The sequence below is a fragment of the Aedes aegypti genome, chromosome 1 (genome assembly GCF_002204515.2).
Source record: "Aedes aegypti strain LVP_AGWG chromosome 1, AaegL5.0 Primary Assembly, whole genome shotgun sequence".
NCBI classification, from domain to species: Eukaryota; Metazoa; Arthropoda; class Insecta; order Diptera; family Culicidae; genus Aedes; species Aedes aegypti.
The window spans coordinates 32,923,793-32,936,124 of record NC_035107.1 but is presented as its reverse complement, the minus strand read 5'-3'; the positions used below and the strand labels follow the sequence as shown (position 1 = coordinate 32,936,124).

The following is a 12,332-nucleotide window of genomic DNA, read 5'->3' as shown; positions in this document are numbered from 1 at the left end:
GTTAGCTACATCTTACGACAATACACTGGGTGTCAATTAAAAATCTAAAATATTGTAACCGTCACGATAATATGTTAGAGTTTGAACTAAAGGAAGGCTGCAACTATGAAAATCGACTAAAATTCAAATGCAAAAAATCACTTGGCGTAGTTAACGTCATGCGGTCGTGTCTTGTACACAACCCCCTCTGATTTTTTTAGGATTCAAATAGAACCCTTGCTTGGGATTCTCAGGGTTCGATGAGAAACATTCTCTCGTGATTGTCCGATCATTTCTTTTCAGGATTCGCATAGCATAGCATAGCATAGACTGACTGTACATGTCAATGGTTGCTACTCCGTGATTGATCGGAGCTGGTAAGAATTGCACTACGATCCAAATGAATAAGGGATGGGAGTTTCCGCTTACTCTCGAAGTGCAATTTTAGCAGATCTAATATTATTAATCAATAACGGCGCCGACCAAGTCCTTACAGTCAGTTGGGATGGGGAAGGAATGTTAGGGTGTAATGATTGTTGCTTCTAGAGACCGAGAATACCTCTGCATCTCCACAATCACCACGGGAAGGGTGTTTATTAGTGAGGGAGGAAAAGATCTGGGAGTACCCTCTGGCCGGTGATGCGATCCATGGATAAGGGGGAAATATACGACTTATATTTAAAGCTAGTTTTGTATTTTTGTCTCGAGAAGTTTTTGGTAGAAGCTTTAAAAAATACGTCAACATCTATAATTTCGAACAATTCAAAAGACGTTTTTATTAATGACGAAAACTGAAAATTACATGTATATATTTTTAATTATATGAAACAGGAATAATGCCGACACTTGTAGTGACGAACCATACATAGTTTGTTTGAAAATTACATATGAGTATTACTGTGCATTTTTTCTCGATATGGCAAAAGTTTTAGAAAATACGTCAACATTTACAATGTCGAACAATTCAAAAGATAATTTTTAATAATGTCAAAAAGAGAAAAATATATGTATATTGAAATGGATCATTGAAGGAAGTTTTTGCAAGTGCTCATCGCATCAAAACAAAGTCGTCACTGTATATGGGATTTTATATTGTGACAGCATTGCTGTTCAGTCAAACACACAAGGCTACGGTGGCGCTATCTATGTTTTCCATAGCGGCCGTTTTGGTTATTTTAATGATCCATTGTATAAGAAAAAAGCATAATGCTGACACTTATAGTGACGAACCATACAAAGTTTGTTTTAATATTACATAAAAGTTACGCTTTCAAGAAAAAAAAGTGTTATCATAAGCATGAAACGAACTCACCAGTTGGTAATCCATTCTCGACTGAACACAAAACTGACACTGACAGCAAAACTTCTTGGCGTCCCGAAAACAAACCGTCTTGCTTGGGCCTTCCCAAATACCTACCCAGCAAGACGCTCCAAAACAGGAAAAAAAAATCTCCGGCGACGAAAACACGCGCGAAACCGTGAGCAAAATCTATCGTACGACGCAAAACCGAACTGTTCTGCTTGGGTTTCACGAAGCACTACCCGATCATTTCTTTTTAGGATTCGGGAGAAAATCTCATTTCGAAATTAGAAGATAATTCCTCCATTCTCAGGAATTGGAGATAAACCTGCTCGATAATCGAAGAGAATTCCACTACTGGATACGACCAGAATACCACTGTCAAGATTTGAACAGAATCAAAAATAGAATGTAAAATTTCCATGAAATCCAAATCCTAATAAGTTTTGTAGAATATTGTTAGGGAATAAACTCATAAGGAAATTAGTATAAACTAGCGGTCCCGTCAAACTTCGTCTTGCCATCAAGTAGGCTATAGAAAATTGCCATGAAACGTCCCATACAAAATGACAGTTACATGCATTTTCGTTTTTTTAACTTTCCCTTTGAATATTCTGAACTTATACACACAAACACGTCGGAACACCTCACGAACACTTTTGTGAAAGAATTATCAAAATCTGGTAGTCCGTTCTCAAGCCATTTCGTGACATACAAACACCACTCCATTTTTATTTATTTAGAAGATAGATAGATGTTTGCCTTCGTCAATCGATAAACCATAAATCACTGCATAACAGTTAATACCGTGCGTATGACACCAAGTCAGTCGCAACTGTTCATATTATTTCATAACTTCCGTTTGCACCTTAATCCACCCTCAACGACCGCTAATAATGATAAAGTAGGCCATAATGGGTCTAACAACCCCACCCTCTGTCGAATCTCCGTTGGACCACATCTCTAACCAACTAACCCGACAGGGGACCAAAAGTTTACCACCGGACTTTTTCATAAGACCCCATTCGTCCCCTTCTTCCTACTAAGCCGGTTACTGGGAAAACCAAAATCAAACTAAACTACTCCGCATGCCTCCTACACCTACTGCTCCTACCTAGGAAACTTAACAAACAAACATCATTAATCATAGGGCGACGCGCTCGGAAACTTTCTGACACAGTGTCATCATAATGACATTAGTTTCGGAAGTCCCCCTTCCCTTACCTCGCCATCCCGCCTTGGTTACGCAATCGTGTGGGTGTGCGGGACACCTCTGGGCACGGTGTACTATATTAAGAAGGTGATATATTCCGAAAACTGACAGCTAATTGACGAAGTCATTCCTATCCACCTCGAACAAATTTGCGAAAAAAAATGATCTAGTGGTCCGGAAGGTTTAAGGACGCAACTGACGAAAGCCTTGACTTTCAATTCATTAACGTGGGTCAGAAACGGGAGCCGTTTGGAATGGTTTCAGATAAATAGAATTATCCAAATTAAAAAAAAACTTATCATAATTAACTGAGTAAGTGCAGGCTCAATATAACTTGCACTCAGTAGGTACATATAATAATTCAGCCACAAATTTCATGGAATTTCTTTCAAAAATCATTTTTTGACAATAAATAAGAATTTTGAGTGAAATTTGTACTTCTTACCAAAATGTGTTTGGAATGACGCCACTGTGCGTAGGTGTGAAAGTTTTTCGGGATTCTACATGGCTTGCTTCATGCTAATCACACCCAACTAAAACCCGACATCCGTAGCTTCTACGCCTACTAAGATTCTATGAAACCATTCTGCCTGACTAACTGACTGATTGAAAGCGTGACGGCGAAGCTGAGAAGGACCCTTTTAATCACTATTCAAACAACCATTTAAATCTCCCTACTAATTGAATAATCTGTCTCCATTGTGTATGCGAGGATTCTTCTCAAAACGATGACGCCCATGTATCCAACCATCCACCTATTTGAGTTAAATGGCCCAAATACGGGTAACGGTCGGATGTTGTTGTTTTTGTTGCCGCTCGTTTGCGAAACTCAATTAAGCTTTACGTATAGCACCGTCGTAGACCCATCCCACACTTGACTTCTACACAGCAGAGTTAGAGTACGGTTCAAGAACGCAGACGACGACGACGACGATAACGATGGATGGGTGTGAACGGAAATCCTTTCCGTTCCTGTGCTTGCCGTCGTCGCGCGTAGACGGTTGACCGATTCCCGGGCAACATTGACACGTTAAGGATGCGTTGGCTATGTATGTGATTCCCAACCTTTCAGAAACTGGACCTCCTTTGAAGTTATACAAATATTCCGTGGATTCAAGAGACCACAGAATATTTGTAGAACTTCAAAGGTGATTCCGTTTCGAGACGTTTGGGAACCACAGCAAATATATTGATTTACGAATATATTATTCCATTCCATATCATTCCATTCAATAAAGGGTAAAATGACTTTTAATCAGTGCTGTTAATTGTCAAAATTTTGGAAAAATTAAAAAGCATATAGCTCACTCTCATGTGAAATATCACATCAGCAAATATTGGCAACCGATAGTAATTCAGGAAAGGTCACCGGGAAAAGCATTTGTCAAATGTCAAAGTCACGTGAAATTCATGACATTTAACAGCCCTGTTTTTAATAGATCAAAATCTTACGAAACAGTACCGTACTGTGAAAGCTTACCCCATTATCGTTTTGGCCATGAAAAAATCTTTCTTTTGCGGTAAAAAGATCGATTTTATTCCAGCGGAATCCAAAGATATTGAATTATGAATCCCAAGTAACAATTTTAGTTTTACGAATTACTTCCAGGGTGCTATAAATATACGTCCATAAAACCATGGTCAAGGCACTGTTGTCTTCATCGCATCCCCCAAAACCTCTTGTAGATTAGAACACGACTAGTTGGTCCACTCTGAAAGAGGCTATGAAGTATATAATTATGTCACACGAATAAAGCAAAATAGCATTAATGGTAGCTACTTTGAGGCCGCCTGTTCTAGATGAATGTCGCTTCATCTTGAAAATGATTTTATCATAACGTCGATCTTGCCGGATTTATTCATGAGCATGAGCATGATTGACCGCCCGCAGTTGCTACTCCGTTATTGCAAGAACAGCAGTACTTACACAGGAAACCAACAGACGCTACTCGGGATCAGTATCTTCCTCAATGTGTAAATACTGGAGCTCTTATTATTATAATAAACAATACCGGCGCCGGCTGCGTCCGAATGCAGGTCAATTTGGGAATGGGAGGGAAATGTTGACGTGTTACTTGCTTTACAGAAGCCGAGGAGTCCTCTGCACTTCCACAAGAAAACACTGGGAGTTTGGATATGGGAAAGGTTTGGGTAAAGGATTCGTTTTGGTAAACGATGAATATATAATTCGAAATGAATACGTGAGCATATACACGAATGACCGCACTATCCAAACCAGACACGATACTGATTTCGTTGCTCGACAGGAGCATACAACAGGTTCAACGTATCAAACTCTACTAACGCGTTTTTTTTTTTCACCGGCGCATTTCGTTTTTTCTTCCGCGCAACGCGAACCGGACACAATGGATCCGGATTCCGTCGCTTGCTCACAAGGAGCATGCAACAGATTCAGCGGATCCAACACTGCTGACGCGTTTGTTTTTTTTTATCGGCACACTTCGTTTTTTCTTCCGCGCAGCGCAAACTGGACACAATGGATCCGGATTCCGTCGCTCGCCCACAAGGAGCATGCAACAGATTCAGCGGATCCAACACTACTGACCCGTTGATCGTGCCGGATTTATTCCAACGAAAACAAAACAAAATAAGATTGTAAACACGGCTGTGATAGTTTATTTCGTAGTGCTTTTTATTTGAAGTGATTTATTTAGACATAGTGCCCAAATCTTTAGTGCCGAGTGAGATTTACTGTGAAATGTGATGAGAGAGAAGTGAATTTGCCTGTGCCCCCTCTGAAAGTGGCATATTTCTAGTTTTTTAGTATTTGCTAAAATAAACCGCTAGGTGAAGAATTGAACATTTCTTGGTTTTATTGGGCAGTAATTGTGCTTTAAATTATATTCAGTCAGTTTCATCATCACACCATAGCATCTGTTGAGCGAATTCATGAAGATAATATGATTTGAAAAAGTGGTATTGTGGCAACCGGAGTAAAATTAATATGGCGGAACCATAATTGATTATTTGTCATCGACAAATGCTGTTTTGCCATCATAAATACACAAATAAGGGCGCACTGTTATGATTCGACATTTGTGGATGTAAAATTGCTTCAAAAAATGCTGATTGAAGATGATTCAGCTTTTTTTCGCTTTTTATGGTAACCAAGCAGCATTCAACAAAGTTTGCAGTTTGGGTATGCTATTATGAAGAACAAACGCAAAAAATAATGAAAACGTACATTAGTTCGTCGTTTTTCCGTCAGGAATAAGTGTTCGCAATGCATCTGAAGAGCCCAAATATCAATTTAAAAGGTATAAATAAGGTAAGTTATCAAGATTAAAGTGTAAGTCAATCAGTTTAAAAGCAGCTTTTATGACAACAAGGTGTATTATATGAATCTTTTATCATAGGAGGGTACCGTAGCCTCAAGGTTACGCTTTCGCTTCGTAAGCGGAAGGTCATGGGTTCGATTCCCAATCCTCTCTCACAAAAAACTCCGTCCAGTCACCAGAAGACGCCGCACGAAGGACCGTGTGTTGGGGAAACACATCCATCCTCCGTCAGTATCAGATGGTGACTGAGACAAACTGACCCTCTTTGTAGGCTGTTGCCTCACACGCACGGAAACATGGCAAAATGAACCACCGCACACCAACGGACTACGGCTATATGGATATGGATTGGACCAACGGCAGCTCTCTCCTCTACCTGGTCGGTATGAGAGAAACAGCAATTAGGATATAAATAGATATGATAATCGGCACAGTAGTGGCCAAGTGCACGGAGTGCCTACAATTTTTTTTTTTTATCATAGCCGTCACATATCCCTTTCGGGACGAACCAGCACAATTGTGCTGTTCGGCACCCTTGACATCGAATGACTATTTCAGCCAATAAATCATTGTTTTACTAAACTTTTTCGATTTCGATTATTGAATTATCATTGATACTTGTAATCAAGCACAACAGCTTTTGTTTACATCGTGTTTAGAAAACACCAGCTCAGGGTAAACAAAAAATAAACAAACACCGTAAGAATTGAAAAAGTTTTGTCTGTCGCAACTTTTCAACTATTCGTTATTTCTAGGTATGCACAGGTACGAATCGAGAGTGAAAGAGTCAATCTTTGAAATGGTGAAGACCAAATCAGAATTGATTCACACAGCAAATATTTCTGGAGGGACAAAGTGGAACCAGCACAATTGTGCTGGTGCCGGCACTTACCCGGTCGATGTTCTATGTAGACTACCAATTTTCATTTTCAGTATTTTGATCGAATTAAGTGGCTGAATCTGGTTCTAATGTCCACAATAGTGCATTATATTGCATTAAAACATGAATGAGTGATTTCATACGAATCATAAGGATGATGTACCGTTCGAAAACTATGTAACAGAAACTCATAGTTTTGGTTTAAAAACTTTTATTTTTTATACGTCCATATTTGAAATAGATTGGGAATCACATTTAATGTTTTCAAACTCCTTTAGCAAAGTTTAAGACAAATTAAATTGGGGAACGTTTAAAAATTACGTCATTCATTTAGGGGAGTAAAGGTGTATGAAAGTGCGACAGTGCATGTGGGCAAAAGCGTGATAGTGGACATGGGGAGGATTTAGATTGACTTCAAAACAATGGACGTAATTTTTGAATCTCCCCTTGCTTTGATAATCGATCAATACCATGTTGACGCGATAATCCATTTTGGTGTTCTACAATGTATGCCGGTTCAATATCTGCCATAATATTTATGAAATTTGACAACTGAAGCTGAAAACCTTTACTTACTATTTGCTTCCGAACCACAGAGTCCTTTAAATGGCATACTATTGATGTATGCAGCCCATGCTAGTCTTCTTCTCCTTCTTGGCATTACATCCTCACTGGGACAGAGCCTGCTTCTCAGCGTAGTGTTCAATGAGCACTTCCATAGTTATTACCTGAGAGCTTCCATTGCCAAAGTTGCCATTTTTACATTCGTATATTATGTGGCAAGTACGATGAAACTCTATGCCCAGGGAAGTCAAAGAAATTTCCATTACGAAAAGATCCTGGACTGACCGGGAATGGAACCCAGACACCTTCAGCATGGCTTTGCTTTTTAGTCGTGGACTCTAACCACTCGGCTAAGGAAGGCCCCTGCTGGTATTACTCGCAAATATGTTGTTTATGATGTATGAAATGCATTTGAAATAGTTATGGAGTCTAGATTATCCGCTCATATAAAAAATATCGTTTCATTCCTTTTACGTTTAAAAATATATTGTCTTAATCTGGAATTTTGAAACTTAGATAAGCTGATATATTGAAAATGAAAATCTGTACTTTATTGCCGTGCGTATAGTGTTGCAAAGTAACCAGCAGTATCGATCAAAGAAGTTTAGGTTCAATTCCTGCTGCAGTATTTTTTTCGTCAGATACGTATTACGATTGTGCCATTTGGCGTTGCATGCTAGTCCGTTGATTCGTGTGATGCTTCCTTTAAAGGCCATAATCGTACATAATGCTTTCCAGGAAACTTTCCACGGTAGGATTGACATCTAAAAATGTACATGCAACCGAAACGAAAGGGTAAACAAAACTTACGAGTATGGTCGAGCTTTACATTTTCCTTAGTAATCTAACGGTCACACCGATTGCGAAACTTTAAAAGCTCATGGAAAATCAAAAAGTCTACTGTTTGCAGCTGTCTTCTGTCTCCCAAACATCAGACCTTTTGAAAACATCTTGCTTCGTTACTTGGCAACCTGGCAATTATTTGTTAAAAATGAGAAACCGAAAAACACAGCCGAGTTCACGAAAAAGAAATTTGGTATGTAGGTTCATTCATGTATTCCTCTTAAAATTTCTCTAAAGGTTAAGATGCATCGAAGCCAAACCTCGAATTTTCAAGAACACATATCTAGAGAACCAAGTAACCGTTGGTACTGGAAATTTAACTAATTGGTCACATTTTGTTACATTCTTTCAGGGTTTTTTAAGTAATATCTCGAAGATTTCTTTTAAAATTTGCTCCTAATGTTTTAATGGTTTTCTGCCTTGAATAACTCTATAAGCTCTTGAAAGTAACCCTTCAAAACTACATTTTGATGAAATTTGCTCACAGTATTCTTAATGTAGTTTGGCCTAGGACTCATCAATCGTTTCAAAAACTCCTCTTAAAACTGTCTTAGAGATTCCTTCAGAAATTCCTTCACTTCTATTTTTTTTTTTTTTGCAAAATTGTTAAGACTATGAAGGATTCTTACTGGAATCATCTCACGAGATGTTTCATTAATTCGACCAGGAATTTCACGAAGATCTTTTACAAGCATTTAATCATCCCATAGGTATGGAAATAATTTCAGATATTTATTCACGACTTTATCGAATGTCATTTATGAATACCTCGAAGAACACAAAAAAATCGCAAACTAAAGAAAGTTTCTTAAAATATTATTTTTAAATTTTCATACTGGAAACAATTTTTTTTACAACAATTCAAGGGCAAATTTGATGAAACTTTTAAAACAATTCTATAAAAATCTTAAAAACAGTTCTGGATGAATTAAAAATGTTTTAAAATTTACATAGAAATCTCCAGTTGAAATATTCAATGAATTATACTTAAAAGAAATTCTGGGAAAAAAAATCTAAAAAAATTTTCGATTGATTTTTCTTAGGAATTGCGGTGTCCTAAGAAAAATGCTTAGATAATTCAACGGTTAGGTAGAACTAAGATTCAGATTGATGCCGGTTGTCTTACAGGCCAGAGCAAAATTGCCGATCAAAGGGATCCTTTGGCGTGAAATTTGAGAATGAAATTGTGAGGGCCGCTTTTCTCCCCCTGATAAACAAAAAAAACCTGAATACGCCCATGTCCCTCGCCCCCTTTAAAAGCTATGTAGGTCGTAAACGTAGTTCATAAGCAAATATTAAAACGTTAAAATTTGAAAATCAGAAACAAAATATATGTCCCGATTTTGTCAGGTTCCCCATTTTGTCAGCCTAAAATTCATCGGGGAGCTGACAAAATCGGGTCTCTACTGTATTACAATGACTTAAATTCCATTTTAAGCAAAAAGACTCGATGTAAAAAATAAAACAAAGTAAATTTGATATTGGGAGCCAGATAGCCATAACGGTATACACGCAGATACTAAACAAGATCATGCTGAGGGTCGTAGGTTAGAGTCCAGCTGGTCGAGCATCATTTCGTAAAGGGAATTTTCTCGACTTCCCTGAGCGTAAAGTATGATCGTACCTGTCACACGATGTACACATGCAACATTGGTCGACTGACAAAGAGAGCTGTTAGTTAATATCCGTGGAAGTGCTCATGAGAAGTTGAGAAGCAGGCTTCTTTAGCGTCAGAAAGAAGAAGAAGAAATTTTATGGTAATTATTTGCACTTAAAAACGTCCAAGCTGTCGGGCACATATGACGTAAATTTACATGAATTTTTAGGAAAGCTGCTTACGCAGACTAAAATTTTTGACGTTTCCATTTTAGCTCTAGGAATAAAATGAATGATTCCATTTATTTAAAATAAATTAGTTCCATGTTACCAACCTTAACAAAAACATCGTTCAAGCATCATTTGAAGGAGGGCTATGTGATTTCAAAAGTGATAGTGTAAATGTTAGGTAAAGTGAATGATAGAGGTTGGAGGGAGTCTCTAAAAAAATAATTTAATTTTCGAGTCTAGTACACGACTCTGACAACGGCCTTATAGTGGAGGTCGAATTATGCGTAACTGTCAAAGGATACAAACTGTAGTGGAATAAAATGATATAGTTCTCAATTCGGTTTTCATTTATTTATAGGTATTCCACTAAACAATTCGAAGGTTTATTATTATTTTCAATTTTTATTTTTATTGCATAATTATTTTTGAGGAAAAATCCCACATAATTTAGGAGGATCTAAACAAACATAGCAAAACAAAGAAGATTTGGTTGAGCCAATTAGTTTTCAAGTTATTCACACATGTATGTTTACCCATTTTTATATGACATAGACTAGTTCTTGAATAATCTCGATAAACGTCATCGTCACGTGATGCTTTGAATCTTAGAGAGAATATGAAGTATTTTTATCTCTCGTACATTGTTCTCGTTCCATTTATAAAAAAAAATCATATTAATTAAAGTACATTATTTTTTTTAAATTTCAATGTGCATTAAAAAAAAACATAATTATTTCTGAATTTTTGGGTCACCCTATCTCACCCTAATGACGAAATAAAAAAATACGAGTCCAAAATTTTTTAAAAAGGCATGACTTGAACAACTTTCTAAAAAAATAAAAAATAAATATATTTTTTTTTCGAACAATCGACCGCCTTGGGACGGACCAGCACAATTGTGCTGGTCTGAATTTGACCCTAAAAAGTTCATGGAGTGATAGAATAGCCAAAATAAAGAATGTTTTGTTCTACGAGATGATGAGTTTATAAGGTAAATTTTGAAATAATCACTCAAATATGGTCCGTCCCGAAAGGGATATAAGTGTCATTCAGCCACCACTAGCAATTCAAATGAGGTATTCTATGCTGCGATAAAACTGGTTCTGTAGCCACAAATTTTTAATTTTATAGTTTGTCTCTAAAGGTTTTGAAAACAACTAAGAGCTGACTTACAAAATATCATCTTCTAGCAACGTTAAATATCGTCTCTAGCTATCATAGCATTCACGTAACTGTCTTAAAACATGAATAAATATATAAATAAGATATACCATTTTCATTGAAAATAGGGTAAAATGACCTTTAATAGGTCAAAACCGCACGAAAAAATAACGTGCAATGAACACTCACTATCGTTTAGCCCATGTAAAAATCTTTCTTTTGCGGTAAAAAGATCGATTTCATTCCAGCGGAATCCAGAGATATTGAATTATGAATGTATCACTTCCATTGAAAATAGGGTAAAATGACCTTTAATAGGTCAAAACCGTACGAAAAAAGAAAGTGCAGTGAACACTCACCTCACTATCGTTTATCCCATAAAAAAATCTTTCTTTTGCGGTAAAAAAAAATCAATTTTATTCCAGCGGAATCCAGAGATATTGAATTATGAATGTATCACTTCCATTGAAAATAGGGTAAAATGACCTTTAATAGGTCAAAACCGTACGAAAAAATAAAGTACAGTGAACTCTCACCTCACTATCGTATCGCCCATGAAAAAATCTTTCTTTTGCGATATAGAGATCGATTTTATTCGAGCGGCATCCAGAGATATTGAATTTAAAGACATTTTTTGCAGAAAAGTCCACTGTGCACTGATGTAGCCAATTGGACGTTCCCGAAATCATGGTTTATGGAAACATATCATGATGAATTAACAAATATCCTTGGCAGGAAAGTCTAAATCCAACAAAACATTTTGCAGGCCAGGTACCTAGTTGAGTTAAAACCTACTCCCGTCAAAAGTTTGATGAAGATTTCCTCGAATATCATCATTAAAGGTTTTTACAAGATATAAATTACGACTTTATATCATCATCAAATGGTTTTACAAGATTTGAAAGATTTCCCCACGTGTCCTCGAAGATTTCCCCAAAAAAGGGGAATTTTGTGCCAAGAAATCTCTAGAGACAGATGAGATTTCTACGAAGCATTATCTCTGGAGGATGTTGTGAATATATTTAAGAAACTTTCTAATCGGCCTTTAAGACCCAACTGATGGCCGTTGAAAGAATTTGTTATGTCGCCAGGAACTCTTGGAAACGTTGCAAGATATCAGTCAATATTGTTCCGAGAAAATTTTCATGACTCGTCAGTACAAAATCAGTCGAAAATCACCCCGCAAAACTTGCTGATAGATTCGAGAGAAAAGAATTTCAATTTTCCTCAATTTCCCTGTCTACACAGCCACAAGGGATCCGCAGA

At 37.2% G+C, this 12,332-nt stretch overlaps 1 protein-coding gene across 2 annotated transcripts in view; it reads right to left on the bottom strand.

Moving 5' to 3' along the window:
• Window positions 1-12,332, bottom strand: part of LOC5563924 (octopamine receptor Oamb) — a 725,283-nt gene that overhangs the window by 673,491 nt on the left and 39,460 nt on the right. The gene's annotated exons all lie outside the window — the stretch shown is intronic.